The 23047-nt window shown below is 37.9% G+C and overlaps 1 long non-coding RNA gene across 1 annotated transcript; it reads left to right on the forward strand.

Annotated features, from left to right (window-relative positions):
* The first annotated feature begins 445 nt into the window (after positions 1 to 445).
* On the forward strand, positions 446 to 8047 carry LOC134486735 (uncharacterized). Its single transcript, XR_010066111.1, has 3 exons — positions 446 to 507; positions 2704 to 2858; positions 7568 to 8047. It is a non-coding gene; the product is annotated as an uncharacterized LOC134486735 (long non-coding RNA).
* The last annotated feature ends 15000 nt before the right edge of the window (positions 8048 to 23047 follow it).

Raw genomic sequence — 23047 nt, forward strand, 5'->3', positions numbered from 1 at the left:
AAGAATGGATATTTGTACTAGATACCTTGAATATACAACAGAATGATAGAGTTCTCACTAGTCAAAAGTCTTCACCATAAACTATAGGGGGCAGACACAGGTTTTTTATATTTGTGTTAATATGGGTGTGCAGATGCATGGATGTATACAGGTACGAATAAATGTACACATAGATGTGGAGGTTACGACTCACCAACTAGGAGAGGCTGCCTAGCTAATGAGCCTTAAGGATCTTCCTGTTTCTGCCTTCACAGAGTTGGAATAACAAGGTGTATCACCATACCAGATGCTTATGTGGCTCTTGGGAATGGAACTGAGTTCTTTGTGCTTGCACAGTGAACACTTTACTGACTGAATCATGTCCCTAGCCCTTAGATTGCCTGAAGAATGTATTTTGTCCATTATTTCTTTGGTCTTCACTGAATGATATCCAAATTATCTCATTTCAGGACTTGCGGGACTTACAAAGGTCTTTGGAGTTCTATAGAAAAGAACTCTGCTTTCCATGTGAGTATGCAAAGTTCAGTCCTGACCTTTGAGCATTTGAGCAAGTGACTCTTATGATACTTTGGGAGATAGTAATTATGGTCATGAAAATGAAGACCTAGTAAGAAGAATCTGCTAAACATCTCAGGTGGAAATCACACACACACACACACACACACACACACACACACACACATACACACACATATACACACGCACACACACACATACACACACATACACACACATACACACACATACACACACATACACACACATACACACACACACACACACAATAGTTTACATAGTCTAGGACTTTGTTGAATGATATCAGGTTACAGGTGTCCTACTGAGAAGCCTAAAGAATGAGATTTGGAAGCTCAAATCACACTTGTATGTTAATCCAAAAGTTAGTGACACTTGGCATTTATTTGTTTGGGTTTTTCAAGATAGGATTTCTCTGTGTAATAGCCCTGGCGGTCCTAGACTCACTTTGTAGCTCTGTTAGACCAGGCTGGCCCGGAATTCACAGAGATTCACCCACCTTGCCTCCCACATGCTGGGATTAAAGGTGTGCATTAGCATACTCAGCGACACTTGCCATTTCTATTCTAGAACCTTCACCATTGTCAGCTCTTCAAGCCATTTTTCTATTTGGCCATTGCTTACGGACAGTGGGTTCCGATTGGTACTTAATTCATTATGTTGACTTATTTCTGTGAAAAGTTGGAAGGAATTTCTAACTTATACCCTAGATAGGTGGAACATAATATAAGGAATACTCTGAATAATGGGAAGAGATCTCAGTAGATGGTGACTGCATCTATGAGAAAAGAAATTTGATAAGACAGGGGATCTTACCTATTTTTCCACCTGAGATAATGCAAGGTTTCAGCTCTCTACTTCACAACAAAGATGACATTAATATTTAGAGGGTCTTCTTTGTGAATCTCCAACATGCTCAGAAACAAACTGGAGTCACGATTACACGAGGGCAAATATTTATCAATTCTTCTAGTGCTTTTGTTTTGTTAAAAGAAAGTCATTATGATCTTGATTAGTCCATAAGTCTCACTATAATTATGTGATAATGTACCTCTCAGTTATTTTGTTAGCACAGTCAGATCAGTATTGTTATCACTGGCATCAGATATGAATCCCATAGGGATAGAACGATTACAAAGTCTATGTGACTTTGTCCCAGTTATAGTTTCATTTTCTATGATTGGATAAGAATGGCACCTACAGGATCATGTAGTTGAATACTTAGTCCCTGGTTAGTGGAACTGTTTGGGTAAGATTAGGAGACATGGCCTTGTTGGAGGAGGTGTGCCACTGGGGGTGGGCATTGAAGTTTCAAAAGCCTGCATCATTCCCAGATAGTTTTTTCTGTCTTCCGCCCTCTGCCCTCTGTTTGTGGATTAGATGCACATCATCAGTGACTGCTCTAGCAACATGCTTGCCTGCTGCCATTACCCTTGTCCCACTCTGTGTCTTGATGGCCATGGACTCTAATGCTCTCAAATAAAATGCTCTCTTTCATAAGTTACCTAGGTCATGGTATTTTGTCATGACAGGAGAATAATAACTTGTCTTTGCACACATTGTCATTGGATTTATTACTGGATCAAATGGCTTCCGTATTTTCTTAAATGTTGTTTTTGGTAAAAAGCTTCCTCATTCCTCCTGAAAACAGAATTTTGAATGACTTCCCCCAGATTTTCCAAACTGTTCAAGACATTCCTGAATTCCTCTTTAGAGACTAGCTTGATGTTTGTAATGTATATGTACTTTAACTTTAGAGAAATCTCTTTTGCTGGTTATTGAATCCTAGATTTATGTTATTCCTTTCTATAAAGATTTATTTTAGTTCATTCACTGATCTATTCAATTGTTTTATGTTGAAAATAAAAAAGAAATGATCTAGTTTAATGTTACATTTTCTTATGACTTGCAATTGTCTTTTTTTATTATGTTTTTTGTTTCCTTAGGAAGCTTTCTGGAGTTTCTTTGAATTATAAGTTTTTAGCAATTTAAATATAATATAAACTTTCATTATTTTTTCACATATTTTTGTACAGTCTATACTATTCTTTAAAAAATTTAAATGATACAAAGGCATTTTCAAACATATAAAATAGTAGAGTTTATTGCCAAACTTGCATATACTTACATTATGAGATAGTAAATACTTAAAACATTTTTTCTAACTAGGAAACAAGCCCAAGCTTACAACAGGTCCTGATTTCCATAGGAGACATATTGCAACAATGTCTGACTTCATGGAACCAACCAACCATTCACCCCTGAAGATAGAAAAATGGAAGAAATACATGCAATGGACTCTTGCTCTGTGTGAGCAAGCTATAGTAAGACTGTCAGATCATGTGAAAATCTGACTAATTTCTATGCTATTTAAGTAATTTTTCAGTGCTAGGGATTGAACTATGCATACTAAATTTTCTATCACTGAATTACATACTTAACCAAACTATATGCTATTTTTTAAAGAAAACCACTTTAATATAAATATTTTTTCAAATAAACAGACACCTGTAAATAACTCAGTTAAGCACGGAGGTAAAGGGACACAAAGACTAGAATACATGATTATCAAATTTAAGAATAAGTTGATTATATTCTGTGATGCGAAATTGGAATTAGAATATACATGTAGGAACTACCAGTTCTACATTTTACTAGTTAGCTGACATTCTCTAAGCTATCTCTAGGAGACTCAGTTAAAAAATAAGTCTCTCCATCAGTAGCATTTTAAGGACAATCACAGAGAAGACATCAGTATTACCTGATAAATGCTTTAAAGGTGTGTAAGGCTTAGCACTCTCCCAGACTTCCAATGTACCCTCAGGGAGAAACAAGAGGCTCTTGTTAATCTCTATCTATAATTTTAGAAAGTTCTCCAGAGATGCCAATGAGTAACTCTTTGGCCCACAGTGTGCATGGCAGTAGACGATTTTGAACTGGGTCATTCTTTTATCCTTTTCTATGTAGAACTTCTGGCTACATCAATAAGAGAATAGACAGAGGAACTAATGGATAGAAGTTCATACCAGTAAGCCACATATGACTTTTTCTGCATGTCCAGACTCATCTTCTATCTTATTTTGATACAGCTGCTATATAAATATAACATAGTTTATTAAGCTGGCCAGTTCCATGCAATTTATCCAAGGCTGTGGATACAGTAAATATGAACTGACTCACAGAGTGACTCACAGGCTCTTGATTTTTTTTTAAAATGAATGTAACCAGGTTAATCTAGATGGAAAAGCTTTCTATTAAATACAAATCACCCTCAGTGATAAACTGATTATCAGTCACCTCAGACCATGAACAAAACTGCTTTCACACTGATGTGGAGTGTCACAGTTGTAGGCTTGGTTTCATTTCATGAAATTTATAAAATGTTTATAAAGTTTATTTTAGGGAGACTGACACTAAGTTTTCCCTTTATGGATTTTTATATTCTTGCATTACAATTCACTTTAACACGGGTTAGGTCCTTTTGGATGTCCCACATTCATGCATTAAATGACTCTGTCTGTTCTACTCAGTTCTGCAGTGGCATAACTGTTCCATCTCTGCAGTCCCTTCGACATGCAATGTTCTATGATTCTGTTTCACTCAGAATTCACCTTTAGTTGTTCTCTTCCTTAATATGCGTGCCATGTGTCTAGCCCCTAGGTTTGGCTTCATGTCATCTTGCCATTTCTCTTCAATTGATGGACTATAATTGGCACTCTGTCACTATGGTGATTTATAGACATGTTCTTTCCAAGTGAATGCATAGATGTGTAAGGAATATATTGTAGAAGGTCATATTTTGTTGTCTGTGTGAGTGTGTATAGCAGAACGGCTTAGGGACTATTCAGTGTTGCCTTGGTCAGGGTGGCTGGTATTGAATTGTTTGAAAAAAAATCAATGAAATCTGTGTTATTGAAATGAGAGCGCTGCATTAGATTTACTGGTTCACAAAATTGGAAAGTAGGTCAGTGCCTAACATTCCTGTAATTGCTACTGGCTCAGTTGCAAACTCAGTGACAGCCCCTGAGGACCAGAAAGCCATCTATGGCAATGGGGTCAGGGAGGATGAGTCCCTGAGAGACCAGGCCAGCCCAGTCTAGCCCTCTAGGTCTATGCCAAACCCATCCTTGTAGCCTTCATCCAGGGTACTAAAAAACTTTCTCTGCCACAGCATATGGTTTGTTTTAGTATGTTAGAGATGTTTCCTCTAATTATTTTTCCATTACTTTTTTTTGCCTTTTACAAAAAGATTTTACTGTCCTTCCCCAGAGATTATTTGAGGACTCTGTGTTATTTCATTTTTAATATGATGTGTTTCAAAAGACTGGCAGAATTAAATAGTGGCAGAAATCAAGGGCTAATTAAGCAAGAGTGGGTCACCATCTAATTTCTCTGTCCTTAGTGAAAATGAAGGTCTTTTTAATTACAAGATTTAAGTTAATGGGTATTAATAATGAGCATCGCCATCTCATACACTGGTCACCAGTTGGACCTTAGCAAATCTCTGAGGTAAGTCACTGGTTATGTCAAAAGGAAGGAGGAGAGGGAGAGAATGGCATGTCACAGGTAGAACTGGCACAGGGATGGTTAAAGTACCTGTTATAGTGCATAACTCTTGTGCTCCTTGGTGGAGAGCTAAAGGTATCTTTAACCAGAGCCAGACTTTGTTGAATTCTAGACTTCCCCTTACACTCTCCCCTTTTGTTGCCCCTCTTCTCAATAGCTTTCCTTCCTTCCTCTGTTCATAGCCAGTCTCTTATTTACCCATTGGTCCATGAGCTTAACCCATGAGACCTCACTCAGAGATTTAAGTGGTAATGTTGCCAAGGCAACACTGCGATCTGTTGCTTTTTCTGAAAGATTAAACAGCCTTTCTGGGAGAAGAACATCACTCTCAGGGGCAAATACTGAGAAGCCTGGCAGGGAGCAGGAACAAATGATTTGAATTGGTAGCTTATGAGTGTTGTAGCATCGCCATACTGTGAAGAATCATGAATTGCAACACCTTGACAAAGGGTCCTTGGAGCATACTATCCTCCTTACACCATTAAATGTTTTTGCTAGAAAATAAGGTGGGGAAAGACTAGAGTTTGTCAGTAGGGATCTTATGAGTTTTGCAAAGTGCTCTGACATATATCACATTTAAGATTCCTGATATATTTATGTGTATGATAAATAAGATGTAAAAATACCCATTAAACTGTGAACTAAATTTGAAAGATCCAGGTTATCTATCAGCCTAATATTCACAAGGGAGTTTCACCATAAATGAAGCATCCTGGTATATTATCCAGGCATCAAGTGTGTGTGTGTGTGTGTGTGTGTGTGTGTGTGTGTGTGTGTGTGTGTGTGTGTGGTGTGTCTGTCTGTCTGTCAGTGTGTGTCTGTCTCTGTCTGTTTGTCTGTGACTGTGTGTGTGGTGTGTCTGTCTGTCTGTCAGTGTGTGTCTGTTTCTGTTTGTCTATGAGTGTGTGTGTGTGTGTGTGTGTGTGTGTGTGAGAGAGAGAGAGAGAGAGAGAGAGAGAGAGAGAGAGAGAGAGAGAAAGAGAACTAATTGTCATTAATACTCTACTATTCACAGTAGAGAGTTCCATTTTGGAGCAAGTCTACTTAAAGCCATGAATCTTAACCTCACACCTAGACCCAGAGAAGAAGCATATATATATATATTTTGTTTACTTAATCTATGTCCCCAGGAAGAAAACCAGAGGAAAATTCATATCTGTTAATATCTTTCTGACTGTGAAATCTGAGCAATTTAAGGGCAAAGGAAAGTAGCAAAGTGGAAAGGGAAGGGATGTTTAGTAATGTGTCTTCCCGATTTTGTTTCAGAAGTGCTAAGACCACTTTTCCAGTTCTAGGCCCTGCCACTTGGAGGTAATCCAGAACTATATTACTTTTCAGGAATCTCCTCAGTCAAAGGCAGAGATGCTTTAGCTAGTAACATAGCCTTCTTAGAACCATCCATAAACCAGGACTCAACAGAAGAACAGTACAATGGGTTGGACTCCTTGTTCTAATCGAAGCAACTTTGAAAGGTCATGTCAGTTTGAGTTACCATGGAGTTGGTTGAGGTCTCGATTGTTTTGCATCATAGCCTCCTTTCTTTATCTGACCCACTATCCCCACACCCATCCCTATTCGAGATCATGCCTAAAACTTCCTTCATGTTGGTTACTGTCTCAATCTACTTCCTCAGGATCTCAGTTCAGAGAACTATATATTCCATTCTGTACTGTGGCTATGTTATTTCTCCTGACTTCTGTCATAAGTCAAAAGAGAAAAAGGTCTTTAGGTCTTTTGAACCTCTTAACACAGTATTACTCTGAGTGGATTCTCCAACAGAGACTTCAATGGGCCTCACGCATTGCTCTTTGAGGCTAGCACCTTCTGGATTATCTTTTTCAATAGTCCTATAACATTTCTAGCACTTCGTTTTTACAGTAGATTAGGTCCCTTTGGCTTCATGCAATATTGTTTGATATCTCATGCCAGTGAATCAAACACTATTTCAAATGTGTATCTGCATGTGAAAGTCAAACATATTAGGACACATGTTTATTTCTATTTATTTCTATGAAAATGTGTACCTTAGACTTGGAAAATGAGATGTAGAGGTTGATATAGATAACTGGACACCCAGTGACTTATTCGGGGAAGATGTTGTAATAACCTATAGTTGGTCTGTATCTATGGAAGCCTGGACAGTTGGCAACATCAATAATAAATTGAGCAAGGAGTGGATGATACTGAGTTCATGATTTGGTGTTCTGTTACTATGTTTACTCTATTGTGTTCTCATCTAACTCAGCTACAGTTTTCTGCTCCCATTATTCTTTTTCTTTTACTGGTATTGATTGTGGGAATAATCCACAATTATGCATGCAAATAGAGTTTCTTTATTCAAAGTCTGCTTCCCAAGGATTATAACCTATGTTAAGGAATATAATCATAGGAAACTCAATCAAAGGGAATGTACCACCCAGGTGATCACACTGATTAACAGATATTCTTGCTTTCTTGGTTATTCTAGGACATTTCTGGAGAGATATGCAGGAATTGCATCTGATGAGAATCACCAGGAGTTGGTCCCTCTGTTCTGCCATTGGTCAAAAATCTGCACCACTGGACAATACTTTCATTATTTTACATTGGTGATTCAGCCAAGCTTGATGACAACCAGACAGACAGATCATTTCTTATCCAATAGTGCCAGAATATCACTTTTTAAGGCATTCTTGTCAGGTAACAGCTCACAAGGAGGCTCTTCAATGATGGTAGACACAGTAGTTAGAATTTTTGATTTCTGACTATCATGAGGTGTGTGTGTGTGTGTGTGTGTGTGTGTGTGTGAGAGAGAGAGAGAGAGAGAGAGAGAGAGAGAGAGAGAGAATCTTTCTGTGATGAACCTATATGTTTATTATTGTATAAGTACCTACTCCTCCTCTCCCATTATTGAAGGGTAGACATAGAACAGTAAGAACAGTAGTAACAAAAATGATGGTAATAGTCATATAGTTGCCTCATGCAGAATTGGTTCGAGGATCCTTCCTGCAAGTACAAAAATAAATTCCCTAATAAAAAAATGGTGTACTATTTGTATATAACCAACACACATCTCTGATACACTATAAATAATCCAAATGTCTTAATTCTGAAACATTGTAAAATGTGAAATTTTATGAGAGTGGACTTATCTCACAAGGGGAAACGTTATATCACACAGGCGTGATGGTTTGCAGTCAAAATGCAGGTACATCAAAATATTGTGTAAAATTTAACTTTGGGTTCTGTGTGTAAGGAAAAAAAAACAGAATTTGAGGTTAGTTTAGGTTTCATCCTTATATAAGAGAAGATTCTAAATTTTTGAGATTCAAACCATTTCTGCTCCCCAGAATTTTGTAGAAGGGCTACTAAAACTGTTACTAATCTACAAGATATGAAAATAGATTTTATGCTGTCTTGCTCAGAGAATGACAAACACACATACATGTTTAATGCACTTGCAATTGCTTTTCTAAACATTTTCTCTCTGTGCTTGGCTGAATCTGTGGATGCGGAGCTGGTACCACAGAGAGTGAGCAGTGGTGATAACTGTGAGGCATATGACAGCATCAGGCTTTGCAGCTGACAAAAACAGACAGACATGTTTCACAGAGAAGGAACTGTGGAACAGTTTCACCTCAGTCACCCCAAACATTTCAGCATGTTCTCTCTTTCACCACGGGAGAGCATTTGATAGCTGGAATGAACTGCACTTATTTCCCTGCTCTGGCCAAAGGTTAGAAAGAAGCCAATGACAACTAGAATTTGAAGGACATCTACCAACTTTACTTGATAAATCAGGAATAGATCCAGAGGGGAAACCTGAGCTCTATGTCAACTTTTGCATTAAGAGGAAATGATTAAGAGAGAGGTAAAAGTATTAGCATTAAATTAAGTGTGGCCTCATTAAAGCTTCATTGCTCACAGAAGAGACAGGCATGACTGGGGGGTTATCTTTTGCTGGATACCTATTATATTCTATAGATCTCACATTCATTATTTTCTCTAATTAAACAATTAATCATCACAAAACGCTAGGGGGAAATATAATTTCACCTATGAATTGAGAAGTTTAGGGTTTATACAACTCTAGATTAATAATTAGTTGCCGTTGGAATCAAAATTTGACTTCAGACTCTAAATATCATACTCAGAAACCAATCTCAGCCTCCAGAAGCAGAACATTTATGGAATACAGAAGACAAGAACAATGGAATAGTATTTTTTAACTTAATATTCTATTTCTATTTTCTTTTAAATGAATTTCAAACACCAAAGATTGAAAACAGTGGCTTTGTGTTCTGTATGAATCAACAGAATGCTGACCTTAATATAGTAAGCAGATCCAGGAAAGGACTATTCCTAGCACACTGGCACCCTATTCTTCCTATACCAGTATCTCTCTGAGTAAGATTCCTGGATCTTCAGACTTTCTCCTCCTTCAAAATTCAAGCATTCAAGAGAAAAGAAAGAAAGTACACTAAAAGCTGGCATAGCTCTTACTCCTTTTTCCTTCTTCCTCTGAAATCTTTAAAAATGTCTGAGAACACACAGCGTCTGGGGACGGAGTCTCTGAATACTGACACAGTGCCAACACTAGAACGGGAGTTGCTTCCATTGACTGCAGCACACCATGGTAAGCATGGGGAGCTGTCTGGGTTACTTGGTTTATATTGGCTCATTGCACTGATCCATGTTCTAGAAAAGTCAGACTTAAGTGTAACCAGGATGAAGAATGGATTGATGTCATTAAATACAACCGTTTGACCTTTCATAGGGGTATTGAATTTTTCTCTTAGCTAATTTATTGGATCCTTCTTCTCCTCTTCCTCCCCTTTCTTCTTTTCTCTTTCTTCTTCTGCCATGCTAAATATATATTAGATAGAACTCTTATGTATGCCACAAATAGTAGCTTTTGGGTTCTCATAACAACTCCAAGAGAGACATACTATTATTTTTACTTCATAGATCAGCAGAGAGCACAGAAACCATTAAATACTTATCCTTGGTCAAAGCAAATAGTATTTGAGCCAGGATAGTATTTGAAGCCTACTCCAGGGTGTATTCCCATAATTTACAATGTTATTTAGTCCTGTAGAATTATAAATTGATATATGCTTCTTATAGACTAGGTTGGTTAACTAATGTTTTCTGTTTGTTTGTTTATTTGTTTATAAATCACCAAAAATACCACTCCAGAGCTCCTCATTAAACTTTTAGCAAATTTACAGGGCTAGAAGGATAGCTGTAGTCACTACTAGACTTCAGTTTGTGGAGGACTTCTGGGTGACACTGTGTACCTGTTTTATTGTTCTGTTTCTTCTTCCTCTCTGCTCATTGGATCACCAGCAGCCTCCTAGCACCACATGTTGCAGCAGCACTGTGGGACTTCCTGTCTTTTAGCCTGAGTTTGGACAGTGTACCACCTGTTATGTTCTTCCTTCCTTTCTCGACCTTGGAAACACATTCTCATCTTTCTACCCCTTACACCGTTTAGGAATAACACAGTTTACTTATGAACCCTTTGTCCCCTCCAGACTGAACTTCCCTTGAGGAGTGTTTATTTATTTATTTTTTTTAGTGTTAGTTCCTGTAGGATGTATACATTAAAGACAAAAAAATGAAACATATGAATCTTTTCCCAGGAAGAACTAAGATATGAGAAAAGCCTTTCAAATGTATATGATATTAAAGTCTGCTGGTAACTCCTCTTAGGAGAGAACTTTCTTTTGCGGAGCCCGTAATCCTTTTACTTCTACTCAAGATGTCCAGCAACACAGGCCTAAAGACAAAATAGTGAAAGACATGCATACTAAAATAAACCCATCATATACAGTCAATGTGGATTGTCACAAGTTGTCAAGAGCCTGTAGGTCATTACTTCCTATTATCATGATGCCTAGCATAAGATCTTTATTGGAAGAGACATGTTTTCCTAGAGATTTAGAATTTAAGAAGGTTCACAGGACAATGACCTAACTTTAACCAGGACTTCAAAGTGTGTCATAAAGAAGTTACCCTGTGTTCACAGTAATTGTCCTTTCACAGAACTGTACCATCTCATGTTTGACACCTTGTGCTTAATTAATCTCAAGGATGAATGTTTCCTCCAGGGAGAAGACAGGGCCATTAAGCATGAGAAATGGGCCTCGTAACCAAGAAATCTACTCTCAGAAAAGTGAACTGTGTCTTCTCCAGCTTCCAGGAAACCAGCACAGGGTCTGGCACACCCACCCCAAACCAGATCACATGTTGGTACTTTCTGCACCTAAGCCCTTATATCATTTTTGATTAAACGAGACTAAAGACCAATTCTTTCTTGGAGGAATGGCTTTCATCTTCCCTGTGCTGGTCAGGCAGTATAGGAAGGGATATAATTTTCTGTAGCATTGTTTTCTTCCTGAGAGTGGGAGGAGGTGATCATCATCCTAGGAATCCTAGAAGAATCCTGGTACCTATGTTGAGATATTGAAATTCACTTGATGAGACTCATATACTCGACTTTCTGTTTTTTTGGGGAGGGGAGATGCTTAGAACCCATGGAGGTTCTTCCACCATTGAGAGGATTGTTCTGGATTCCTTGGCTTAGGTACTTAGGTACTTATTGTTGAGGTAAAATTATAAAAAAATGCTGTCTTTTATTCCACATTAGATCTGGCACCATAGTGCACCAAGATATCTGGTAGACATCTTCATCTCTGTCAGCAAAGTGTCTCACCAGCTCTGCTCCATCCCATATCACACTGCTAATGGCTTCTCTCTGAGCCTGGCGACAATCTTTCTACCCATCTAGTTCCCAAGACAGGTTGCCACCATGCCAGACATTCAAATCCCAATTCCATGGCGGCTTAGTGTCTCTAGCCGCCACATACTCTCTTGAACTTAAATTGCCACATGAAAGAACACACAACATAATAATCTCTGATATAATTGATAAGATAATTGCTCATCTAGACACACAAAGTCCTATACACATCCATTCCTTAAGAACATTCATAACAACCTGTAAAGGTGCAGAGAGGAATCTTAACATCAGCCTTCATGTTCTCTCTGCTGCTTCTCCCCCCTCCTCCAGTCTCCTCTCTAAAACTTTTCTCCCACCCATCCTTCCCTCTCGTCCAATGACAGACCTTGTTCTATCTTGTACCTGCCTTCACCCATATGACATACTACAACTCATAAACCTTTATAGACTAGAAATGTGAACCTAAGAATATATATGTTTCAGTGATGATTATCTGACACTTTGTCTTGCTTATAGCAAAACAAGATAAAATGGGAAAAGGCCTCCTGTAGACTCTTTGATGTTCTTTCTATTACCTGGAAAAGGAAAACTATTGGAAGGGGCCAGATAAGTTCACACTAAGCAATAATACATAATAAGGACAATGAAACTGAAACCTAGTTATATTAGTATTTCATTAAATATTGTTTATTTCATATATAAATGTATTTTTGTCCTGTTCATGTAATTTGATTATATTTATCTTATTAAATCAATATGAATATAACTAATGTCATTCATGGATAGATGATAAAACTATAGAAAGAAGAACAGCAGCATTAAATTGTTTGTGCTTTTTAAACTTCCACTAAAGGTGGTTTTGACTACCCTAGCGGTCTATTTTAGGAAAGAAGATAACTAGTGTTCTGAGGTAGGAGATTCAGGAAGTACTTTTTCAAAAGCCAGAGAAAATGTGGACTATAGTCAACCCCACTTCACTGATCATAACACAGATCCACAAACTTTTGTGCAAAATTTTGAAAACCAGAGATTTTCATAACCCACTTGGTATCAGTACCTGATGTAGCTTTCTTGGTAGCAAAATCGGGTCTGGATGAATACAAAGTTATTTATAGTATTTATTTATCCCACTCAGAGTGAATTATTTATACATTTCCCAGCAGAAATAGCAATATGATGAATGTGTTTAATTTGGGTATTCTGTCCTAGATCTGGAAGAAAGTGTCTGCTATGTCTTTATTTTCCTTCTCTTATACTTACGTATTCAGCATCCTCTAAATCACCTGGCTCAAGAGCTGCTTCAGGGATTAGAGGGTGGATTGGAAACAGCTAACAACCCCTCCCTGAATGCCAATCTTCTTGCCATCCTACAAAAAGTGGCAATGGCTCACTAGCTCAGTGTGCCATTCCTTATTTTCTGAAGTTAAGTTATTTTCATGGCTATTTAGTAAATCCTCTTGGCCTGTCTTCTTCTCCCCTTGATAGTGCCTACTCTATGTAGTGACTATTGAAGGGGAGTGGTGTTAATTTTATATTTTCTATTCTAAGCCACCAATTTATAGGTAAAGCATACAAATGACAGGAAGTTTTGAGAGATGAAGAGTTCTAAATGCTAGTCAAGGATAGAAAATGATTTCTCTTTGATAGAAAACACTTCGGAAACAATGGCATATAGACTTTCTTGTAGAAAGTGGTAATGAGAAAGGCACATTGATTGCAGAGACTCAGAGTTGTGGGTTTTTCCTAAAACTTTCCTCTTTTCTTCTCCATAGTTCATTGTTTAGCAGCATATGATTCTATACAGAAGGTATGCTGATGAATATCTGCTGTGGTCTGAACTTGGTTAAGGTGTCGTAGATGGGCTAGAAAGCATTTGGAGGGATAAGAAGTTACATTGGATAAACTAAGTTTAAAAGAAAAAGAATACATGTGGTCAAAAGCACATCAATGAAATATCATCATGGATGGAGAGGTGGGTCGGGGATTGTGAGCATGTACTGCTCTTGAAAAGGCCCAAAACTCAGTTCCTGCTGAAGCCACAACTGCTTACCACTTCAGCCGAGGGGAGCTGATGCTTTCTCCCAGAATACATGGCAACTGCACTCACTACACAGAAAGGCACACATAGACTTTATGAAATAAAAACCAAAAATATCATCATGAAACCTACCACTCATGAGTAATAAATATATGCTAATAATTTTTAAAAATTATTTTGAGGTAAGTTTCAACATAATAAATCTCTATTTACTGTTGCCTCGTGTCTTCTTCCTGAATTCATTTTTTGATGTTTATTACTAATGTCTTTTAGTGAGTTCTGTGTCTTTGTAAGGGTTGAGAGCTAAATGAGAAGGAAAGGAGCAGCCCAAGCACTTTAGAATTTACTATGTATGGCAGATTGTCCTCATCTCAGCTCCCTGGCTGCTGACTTGAGGTGCTCATCTTCATCTAACTATGAATGTGTTCCCTCGATCCTCTTTCTCTAACAAACGTTGCTTTCTTTTATCAATTGGAATAAATCATTCCATTACTGTTTGGCATTTCTTCGTTGTTATTACGACATGTGTGTTATTCTAGCATCCCTTTTTTCTCTAATGCATTCTAGGTTATACTGTTCCTTTGTTTCTAATACTTTTTTATTTTTCTGTGTATCTAGTTTATTATTTAATTTATTGATTTTACATAGTTTTGTTCTTACTTGTTAACTATGGGTTTGATTCTGGGATTCTACCTACTCTGATGTTTCTTGGAAATTTTAATGTATTCATTTTCAACATAAAACGCTATATTGTTTTACACTTTACCATTTGTGCATTTTCTCAAAGTAGGGACTTTCAATGATTTCACATGTCATCGATTGCCTTGTATACTTTCTAGTGATTAGTGGTTAATCTCTCTTTCATGGGAACTTTTCCCCCTACATTTATTCATATTCAGTAGCTTCATGGTTGCTTCTCTCAGCCTTTTGTTCTATTTGGCCCTACTATCTATTGGCTACTATAGATATTTCACTGGTTAGTAGATGATTTTCTTGCAAGTAGTCATCCTCCTCTCTCTTTTCCACCAAGAAACACACATACATAGATAGACAGACAGACAGACAGACACACACACACACACACACACACACACACACACTCAAATACATATACATGCCATTTTATTTATAGTTTTAGGGAGTCTAAGAAACCCTCATGTAAATCACTCATGCTGACTCTGAACAGACTGCCTGATTCTATTAAAGGACTTCATAGGGGAAATTATTTGCATAATGAGATTCAACCCATATGCTAATAAATGCCCATTTATAACTAGGTAGTACTTCTCATGAGAGCACCTTAGGTATTTAGGAATGTGCTTAAAAACTCTGGGTGAGGAGTCTGTAGTTTGTCCTATGTAGATAGAAAGCATCTAGATGTTTAGGCAATCACAATGCCACTCTACTCACATTATCCTGAAGAATTTCTGCCTGGGTCCCAGATAAGTGTCATATCTTAATTTTATCCATCTTTAAGCATGTAATGGTGAGCTATTGAAGCTTTAACCGGGATTTACCAATGACAAATGATCTTCAGCAACTTTATATGTACTGGTTTGCCTTCTGTACAATTTAAAATTTTAAACATTTTACTTTTTTTAAAAATGTTTTTTTCTTTTCTCTTTCCTTCCTTCCTTCTTCCTTTCTTTCTTTCTTTCTTTCTTTCTTTCTCTCTTTCTCTCTTTCTTTCTTTTTTTCTTTTTCTTTTTAGAAAGAACGTTTATTTGGGTTTGGAGTTGCAGAGGGTTGGAGTCCAGGATACAGCTCACACTGGAAGCTGAGAGCTCACATCTTCAACCACACCCAAACAGCAGGGAGAACAAATTAGCAGTAGGGTAAGACTATAAAATTCTCAAAGTCCTCCCCAGTAATGTGCGACCTCCAGCAAAGTTCCACATTCCCTAGATTCTGTCTCCTCCCCAACAGCGCCAACAAGTGACAGAGCCTTAAAAATGTTTCTAATTGGGATAGAATTGCATCACTTTTCCTCCCTTATTCTCACTCCAGCCCCTCCCAGCTACCTTTTCTTAAATTCCTCCCATGCTATCCCACCTGTTTTCGTGATAGTCTCTTATCTTTAATTGATAGTCACTTATCTTTAATTATACGTATTACATATATGTATGTGCATACTCACATACACGCGCACACACACACATATAAATAAAACTTGCTTTGAGTTTATTTTTTCTATGTATATTGCTTCAAGGCTGACCCCTCTATCTATGCAACTTTATAAAAAGGTTTTACTAAAAACCTTTACTAAAAGAGTTGAGATTGTTATTTATGTTTTTATTATTAAAATTTTAGTAGTCCTAGATGATAAATGCTAGTCCATTAACAACTACATTCTTAAAAATATTGTCTCCAACTGTGATTTTTGTTTATATTCATTGATAACATCAAATAACAAAAAGGTAAAATTTTAATCGAGCTTAACTTATCAACTTTTAAAATTGTATTTATTATGATTTCGTTGTTGTATCTAAGAAATATGAGATACTGTGCTTCTAATAAAAAAAGTCCAAAAACATTTTAACTTCTTTTCATTTGTAGCCGAGGTAAGGTTCAATATGAACTCTTATATTCTAGAGGCAGACTCTAACTAGTTCCATATTATATAATATTTTCATTCAATATTTCATTTGTTTAATATTCAACCTAGTTACATATAGGATAATTGGCTACTCTTCAATTAAGTAAAGGAAATGAACGGCCATGCATGAAGTATTGCTCAATGCAGACCAGTATGCAAATCATTCATATTGACTGTCAGCAGACTGCTGGATTCTTCTGACCAATTACACTGGGGAAGTTATTTGCATAATGACATTGAACACATACATCATCAAATGCCTCTTTGTAATTAAGTAGTACACATCTGTGTGGTCTAAATAAATCAGTGCAGAAGCAAATAGTAAACTGAGAATATGCTAGCATCTTATAAAAGCATCTCTTAAAAATGCATTTATAAAAAACACCCATACGACACTGGAAAGTTATGGGTACAGTGGTTTTTAATATCGCTTTAGGCGTTAATATACATTTGCTTCTGAGATTCAGGTACTGAAAAGGGCATCAGTTCACTCACAGTTTTAAAGAGAAAAATAGAGAATGTGTTCCTCTGTGACCTAGAAAAACAAAGCTTCTTTTGTAACTAAAGATTATTTTTGGAGGAGACAGGAAAGATAATAAGGAAAACAAAGTCCTTCATAGTGACGCAGTCATATCTGGAATACATACTCAGTTTGAAAAGTGAAGGCTACTTCAATGTCAATTCATCTGTTGTATAAAAATTCTAAAAATTCATGAGTGCACGGAAGGAAAAAAACCCTAAATTTTCATCTATTTTTGGGAAGTCATTGCCAATAATTTAAAGCATTGTTAGAAAATAATTCAAATCAACATTCCCCGTAAGATGTTTTTTGTGAGCTCCTTGTGCTGCTGAGAAGCTCTCACTGTAAAGCCCCAAATGGACCTGTTTCTTGGGAGAAATGAAGCTGGGAAATCAGTGGGAAAAGCAGGGGACAGGCTGGGTTTCTGGCGACCATTTAGTCCCCTGACATGAGCTTTCCCCTTTCAGGCTCAGAATTCCCTAATCGTCAGTAAAATATGCACAGAAAATGAGCAACGCATTGTAATCTGAAGACACCGAAAATTATCCTCTTACCTCTACAGCCATGCTATGGCAGGCATGCAATGTCCACCCCGCAGATAAATACTTAAAAGGGGCTAAATCTATATTAAACCAACATAAAACACAATCTCAAAGTGCTACAAGCTAGGAAGAACGGGTTGTATAATGGTGTCTTGCTTTTCCTGAGGTGTCTGCTGGAAGTTGAATCCAGAAGAATTTAATCTGCAAACCATATTTATGTTCAAAATGTGTCCTGATTCAAGAAACAGGTCCTAGCAGTGGGGGGGGGGGGGGGTCACATGGAAGACTGCGGGAGTTGTGAGGGAAGTCAGCTGTAAAGGAGTGAGAAAAACAGATGCTGCCTGCTAAGAGAAGTAGGGACATCACAGGCAGCACGATTTGCATGGCCCTATGAAAACTAAAAATTACAGACATCCTGTTGATGTTTTAGTGAGAACTCCAATATCTAAGGTCATCCAGATGGCTTAGTGGTTAAAAGAGTTTGTCTGGGTTTGGTTCCTAGTCCTTACTTACATGGTGGGTTAAAACTACCTGTAAGCCCAGTGGTTACCTTTAAGAACCTTGGGATTCTGAGCGTGCACATGGTGGACATGCAAGTGGTGCAGAGACACATATCCAGGCTAAACACCAATGTATGCATGCACGAGTGCGCGCTCATGGGTGCACAGGCGCGCGCGCGCACACACACACACACACACACACACACACACACACACACACACACACACACACACACACTCTATAAAACAAGAAAAAGAAAAAAGAAAGAAAAGAACTCCAAAGTTGTGGATGCTGTTTGTACTTTGTTGCTAAGTTTGTTCCCTCAAGAGGGGTACCCGGACAAGGAGTTAGATCACGTACTCAGGTGATTTCAGGTGCAATCTTAATTGGTCAACTAAAGGCTAGAGCCTGTGATTGGGCAGTGGAAGGAAATGGCAGGGCTGGATGTTTGAGAGAGGGACAGATGGAAAAGAAGAGAAAGACAAGGACAGAGGGAGGAAGAGGAGGGAACAAGATGGAGCAAAGCACGTGACCTGGAGGAACCACAGGTAGCAAGAGATATTATAGCTGGGGAATAGAGCAGTGTAATGGTGAATCTGCCCAATCTAGGTATGCCGTTTATGAATATTATAATTGACTTGTGTGTTCTTTGCACGGGCTTATTGAGGTTGGAGATTTACCTCAACACTCCAAGACAGCAGCTGCAGAACATTGTATACTGTCCCCATGAAGACTGGATAGCGTGCGAATGCGCTACCTGTCAGGAGGACATGATCTATTATAAGATTCTTTTTTTCCTCTTGCCTTATTGTAACTCCCCTGCTGCTTCCCATTTCAGTCCTAGCTTTTGCAGAAAAAAAATGCCCCTTTCTACAAAGGTAACACCTGACAAAATAGTAGAGATTTACCTGCCCCAGATTTACTTGCTTACGAGCCAGCGTCTACAAATTTTCTTCTTGGCATCATCAAGACTCAGCCTGAAATCCCTCGCCCAAGGAGCTCAAATCCCATTGACATATTCGTTTCATATCTTTTAAAATCAAGCTGCAGTTCTACCTGATGATTTACAAAGACAGAGTGGTAAAAAGAGCAGGCATTCTCGGCCTGTGTAGGTTCTCAATTCTTCCTCCTATACCTAGGAACCAATAAAAAGTTGGCTCTAATTCCTGTATTCAATGTTCCTAGGGAAAGACATGTATGATTGCAAGACTCCAGTTTTATTTCTGAAAAATAACGAACTAAGGAATTTTCAGTAAAAAAATGGCCTTGGTTTAATGTGCAAAACTGATTTAAAGAGAGGAGGCCAGAGGAAGCTAAGGGGCGGTGTCTAGCAGGTTTTCCGGGTTTAGGAAAGCAATGACCAAACCCGAGTGATCGCACACAAATAATTTCTAAGTATATGGTACACCTTCAGTTATTTAACTATTGGTGGCATCAATATTTAACAATTTGGACCCCTTCTCTCTCTCTCTCTCTCTCTCTCTCTCTCTCTCTCTCTCTCTCTCTCTCTCTTTCCCCCTCTTTCTTGCTTTTACATGTACATTCCTATTATTTAAAATTTTCTTTTTGGATGATATGGCTAGGAAGGTGAGACATTGCTTTATCTAGTATAATACTCAGACTGTTAATTGCATAATCATGGAGGCAGAAAAAGAAGGGAAGGAGGGAAGGAAGGAAGAAACTAGGAATGAGACAAAATCTACTTATTTCCTTAATTTTACTTAGTATTCCATATTTAGTAGTCATACCAGTTAGTTTTAAAAATATAGCCTCATTTTAAATCCACTGAATAACAACTTCGGGAGTTAATTGATAAAACCCAATATAAAATTCTTCACAACTGTTTTAAAGTTACAGAAATGTCTTTAATAGTTTATTTTTTAAAGGAGCTAGACATATCTATTTTATGAAAACACAGAGGGAAGTTTACAGTATAACATATCAAATGACACAGCTGGAGAACGTTTCAAGACGATTTATGGTCTGTTTAAAGATTTTGACACCGTAATTATGAAAGTTTAAGTGGTCTCTGCGAAGCCACACATGTACCTTGGAGAAGATGGGACCTGAGGCTGAAGGGTCACAAAACACTCAGGGCAGGATCAGGGACAGATGAAGCAGCCTGCTTGTGAACTCTAGCCATGCCAGGCCCTGGGAAACATCACACACATCTGGACTCTTAAGTACTCCTGGACGGCTTCCAGAATAAATATAAACGCCTACAGAAAAGGTCCGTAGAATGCGAACACCGACGCAGCACTTCACATGTTAGCAACACGAGGATGCTTCATACTGTCACCGTATTGAATGCTAACAAGCCACCCCCTCCCAGCTTTATTTCTGCTTTTGGTAGGCTGAATAGGCTTCTATGATTATATTCCTCCAGAACTGTGTCCCATCACCAAACTTAATAAAAGATGATATTACATTTTTCATTCTTGGCAAGGCATTATTCAGGAGTAATAATACGGCTGTGGCATGGTTGTCTTTGGGAATGTGTTTGGGTTTTGAGTGAGACAGGGTCTGAGTGTGAGAACCTCAAAAATGAAGATACCGTTACCTGAGCCTCTATTTCTTCTCTGAAATGAAGATGGTACTGTCAAGATGTATGGATTAAAGGAAATGTGTAAGGTCTCAGAAAGAGAAGCACTCAAGTAGCCTCTTATCTCTAAGGCACAGATAGCTCATTTTCCTCAGAGAAGGTCACTAACCCTAGATAGAGGGGAAAGGAACAAAACTTCTATGGGAAACATATTCTCCCTGCTTCTGTCTTTTAACTTTCTGTCTCTCTGGCATTTTCTGAAACATGGCTCATGTCAGAGTGCGTATTTTCTGAGGCAGAAGCTTCTTCTAAGTTTACAGCCATGAGCACTACATGAAGCTTTGAAATGCAGGTTATCTCTGAGGAGATCTGCTTTCTCTTGTTGCTTTCCATTTTTCTCTCCTGTTACATAAAGAGGTTCCTTTTTTGAAGAAAAACTCAATCACTTAGATACTTGATATGCAACGTGAGTCAACGTCCCTGACTGTATTATTCCTTTTATCAGGTCCTATCCTCATCAAGATGCTGATTGGCTAAGTACATGGCTTTATCCTTTATACTATCAAAGGCAGATTTGACATTGTCATTCCAACAGAATCCCAGATAATGATAAATACAGATAACAAGTACCATTAACCTTAGCTCATAAACGAGATCCAAGAGGGAAGAAGAGATTAAAATATTCAGGCCTAAGGATAGTAACTTAACCCTGGGTGCCAGAAGCAATGCTTGTTTACTGGGACATTTCAAGGGGGGAGAGATTGCCTGACTTACAGAAACAGAGATTGTCTAGGAGTACAGAATGTTTTTACCTTTGGGAAGATAGTCTAAGACTTGGTGATGTTGTGCTGGTTTATCTTAATTTCAGCGCTACTCAATTTATCTGTGGCCAATGTAATGAGCTTCTCAGCCATGATGCATGACGAGAAATGGCCCGAATCAAATCAGGTGGAAGTAAGCCTCTTCAAAGAGCTTCCCGGGACACACTAGCTGAAGATGAATATGTTGTTTTCCCCTGCTCTCCTATACTAAACTTCATCATTATTCCTTAGAAACAAATGGCTTCTGTCTTTTCCTTTACCTAATCTATATGCCTGGAGAACAGTTTCTAGGGGTTGGAGAACTAACCCACAAAAGCCTCTGTGTTAAAGTCTTGGTTTATCAACCTGTTCTGCTATTGAAAACTGGTGAGACTCCTGGTAGGTCACCGGGAGTGTTTCCTTCAAAAAGATTTTGAGGCTCCACCACTTAGCTTTATTTCATTCACATTCTGGTGTCTAAGATACTAATAGCTCCTTCCACCTGATGCTTCTGTTTTGTTGTACCACCTCATCACAGGCTGAAAGTGATGGATTGACGTCCCCAACACCATGAGACCAAATAAACTTTCCCTGTTGTAAGTAGATTTATCTCAACTCTTATGTTACAGTAGTGGAAAACTAAGGATGCAACCATTGGGTACTTTTCTATAATGTTTCTGAAATGCCTATGATGCTTTCTAAAACAAGAGTAAAAATATGTAAAAGTATGTATGAAGGTATTGGTCTGGACCCATTCAAAAAGAACAAACATACAATGAGGGAAACCAAGAGAAAATTAGCCAGGAAGTTTTCTTAAGTTTGGTTGAAAGTATGTATGGAATTATTTCAGATCTATAGGCCTCTTCTGTCACAAATCAGACTCTCTCTCTCTCCCTCTATGGTATATGTTTATGTGTGACCTATTAAACATATTTTATTTCTTTAAGTTTTCCTCATACATATATTTTAAAAATAATTTTTAGCTTACTTCTTTATCTTTTTTGTTGCATAACTTAGCTTGCTAAATTTTCAGAGAAACCAAGCAGTACTCAGATTCATTAATTTAAATCATAATGTTCAAGTCAGTTCCATTCTCTTTGAACTCTGTATAGATATTTGACTCCCTCAGTCATGATTAACGTTAATAATGATAATAGTATTTCCTTTTGGATTTCTGGTTGACAAATTCATCAAATTAAAAATGATGGTGAAGTGCATAATGAATAATGTTTATCGCTAGATACTCAATTTGCTGCCTAAATTCCATTTTCCTTTCTTGTTCGTAGATGGAAAAGATTAGTTTCTGTACATTTGGGAAAGTCAAGGTTCAGTGTCACATGAGAAGTCAGGAAAGGGGCTACTAGAATCTGTTGTCTAGGTCATCTGCCTTCTTTAGCATCCTACAGGGTATTACTAGATTTAAAAAAGGCACATAGAATCCTATAACAAAGACAACTACAAGCTCAAAGTATAGTTGGGATACAGGGACTAAAAATTCACAGTCCTGCCTTCCCAGTCTTTAGAAGGTCACAGAATACCCCTTGACTCCTTTTACTGAACTTTTGTCTCTACTGTGCAACTTATAAGGACCAAGTGTTTATGGTGGTCTTAGGTGCCATGTCAAAGCTGAACTCTTTGGAGAGCAATAAACACCACTGACTCCTTAGTAATTTCTTGCTTAAAA

Source organism: Rattus norvegicus, chromosome 4, assembly GCF_036323735.1.
Source record: "Rattus norvegicus strain BN/NHsdMcwi chromosome 4, GRCr8, whole genome shotgun sequence".
In the NCBI taxonomy this organism is placed as follows: Eukaryota; Metazoa; Chordata; class Mammalia; order Rodentia; family Muridae; genus Rattus; species Rattus norvegicus.